This window comes from Microcebus murinus, chromosome X (assembly GCF_040939455.1).
Source record: "Microcebus murinus isolate Inina chromosome X, M.murinus_Inina_mat1.0, whole genome shotgun sequence".
NCBI lineage: Eukaryota > Metazoa > Chordata > Mammalia > Primates > Cheirogaleidae > Microcebus > Microcebus murinus.
Window position 1 is genome coordinate 73,349,922 of NC_134136.1, and position 2,963 is coordinate 73,352,884.

Consider the following 2,963-nt stretch of genomic DNA (forward strand, 5'->3'; position numbering starts at 1 on the left):
TGGTTAGAGCTGGAACCCATACTACTAAGTGAAGTATCCCAAGAATGGAAAAACAAGCACCAGATATATTCTCCAGCAAACTGGTATTAACTGAGTAGCACCTAAGTGGACACACAGGTGCTACAGTAATAGGGTATTGGGGTGGTGGGAGGGGGGAGGGGGGCGGGTATATACATACATAACGAGTGAGATGTGCACCATCTGGGGGATGGTCATGATGGAGACTCAGACTTTTGGGGGGAGGGGGGGAAATGGGCATTTATTGAAACCTTAAATCTGTACCCCCATAATATGCCAAAATAAAAAAAAAAAAAAAAAAAACTTGATGAAGTTTCTCAGAAAAGATATACTAAGTAGTTCCTTCAGTTTCTGTAGCACTACATAACACAAGTGTGCACTGGCCATTGTGGGGAATAGGGAGCAAAAAGTAGGGAGTAGAATACCTTATGACACATATACAAGTGGGTCTTCCCATTACAATCAACTCAAAAGTGACAATAAGAAAAGTTTTGGTTTAAAAGAAAGCTTTCTTTTATATGAGTTTAGATCTGTTTTGTCATAAATGAAAACTAGCCCAACGTAGCTTAAGAAAAGCAGAATTTACTGGTCATATAACTACAGAGTTCTGGAAAAGGGCAGGCTTAGAGCCTGGCTGGGGGTTCAAATGGTATTACTGGGACCCAGTTTCTTGGTTCTGCCTTCTGTTTTATTAGTTCCAATCTCCGGACCAATATGTTAGTAAAATGGTGGCAACAGCTCCAATTTCTCTATCTTCTTACATTCAAGATCAGTAAGAATAAAACAACTTCCCCAAATGTGCCATAGAAAGTCTCATCATATCTCATTTGCCATTTATTTCATTATATGACCAAATATGAATAATCACAATGACCAAAAGTCATATGAGTCAAATGAGATATGGTTGATGGTTTAGTCCTACGTCTTATGCTCTACAAATGGAGTTGTGGGATGACATGCCACCTGAGCCAAATGGACCAATAAGGGAAGAGTTCCAAATGGATATTTCCTGATAAGATAAATGAATGCCAGGTAACCAAAAGATAGGGGATTAATAGCTATTAAAGGTTAATAATTCATAACATCTACTCAATGATTATTACATACCAGACACCATGTTAAGAACTTTACATATATTATCTCAAAATGCTTCACAACCACCCTCTAAGTACTGGTATTAACTAAATCTTACAAATGAGAAAAATGAGGCCCAAAACTGTAAAGTCACTAACCCAAGGTCCCATACCTAGTAAGTGGGGAAACTGTTATCAACTTACACTATTGTCAAACTCTAATGCTTTCTAGGTTAATATATTTATTAGTACAATGGAGAAGTTCTGATGGAGATAGAGGGTTGTGCTAAGGAGACCAAAATGCTAACAAGGAGAAAGGACAAAGTTCTGTGTTGGAGTATTAGAAAAAGACCTCCTTGGAACAACTGGGCTAATTAAGCCAGTAAGTAACAGAAAAATTTATTACAAATGTCTTAACCAGTAGAAATTTATTATCTCACCTTCCAGAAGTCTTGAGGCAGGCAGTTCCAGGGTTGATTCCTTCAGCAGTGCAATATCAAAGAATCAGACTTTCTTTTTCACTATCTGGCATTCACCATCCAGTTTGTCCATCATGGCTGAAATATGGCTGCAAGAGCTCCAGGCATCTTTATATAACTGTGTCCAAAGATAGAAAGTGAAATTTCTCCTTTAGTGTCTCCTTTTTATCAGAATGGGAAACCATTCCCAGGAGTCCCACAGCAGATGTCTTCTGCTATATGATTTGAATGTGTCCCTTCCAAAATTTATTTGTTGAAACATAATGGCCAATTTGATAGAATTAAGAGGTGGGGTCTTTAAGCAGTAATTAATACCTCTGAAATTAAAGGATCCTCCTTTTTGAATGGGATTAAAGTCCTTATAAAAGAGGCTTCGTGCAGCATTAGGCCCTCTTGCCGTTCTGCCTTCCACCATGAGGACACAGTGTTCTTCACCTGCTGAAGGCACAGCAATCAGGCTCCATCTTGGAAGCAGAAAGCAGGCCTCACAGAACAACAAAACCTGACAGCACCTTGATCTTAGACTTCCTCGCCTCCAGAATTGTGAGAATAAATTTCTGTTCTTTATAAATTATCCAGTCTCGAGAATTTTGTTATAGCAGCAGACTGAGACATTTAATTTACCAGCACTGTGTTTGGGTTTCAAGCTTTACCCTAAGCCAATCTCTGCTGAAGTAGAATGGGATTTGTCCCTTCAGGACGAAGGCCCATTCCCTCAGCACTAGAGCCAGGAACAGGGTGAGGCATCTAGGTTACAAAGGGAGGCACTCACTCTCAGGGTTCTAATTTTGCAACAACCTTTGAGTACCTCTATAAATTGTATACACATTCTATGATATTCAGAGTGAGGGCTTCTTTAGGTTTTATGTGCAAGGTGCTTCAGTTGCCTTACCTACATCCCAGCCCTGCTCAGTATACTGCCTCCACCCAGCACTTGAAGAGATCAGGAGTACTTTTAAGATAAAATGAGGAAGATATGGCTTTTGAAATGACAATCAATGTTTTAGTGTGAGGCACACATGACTTCTGTCATGTCTCACCCATCAAGTATGCATATAAAGCCTGGTCAGATACTGGACATTTAACATCTCTGAACCTTTTTACTAGGTGATCATCAAGGTTTCTCATATCTTTGAAGTCCAGGGAATCCTGCTAGGTACTTTTTAATCAAATAACATCTAAGGCCTTATCTGATGTTATAGAAGCTCAGCAATAAGGAGACACATTATTTGAGTTCATAGGAGGAAAACATCGTAATCTGCCTTCAATCCTTCCCCATAAACCTCACTCTCCTTTACTACTGTGGACAGAAAAAATCCAAACTCTGAAATATTTGAAACAAGTTTATTCTGAGCCAAATTTGAGGACCATGACCTGGAGCCACTCCCAAGAA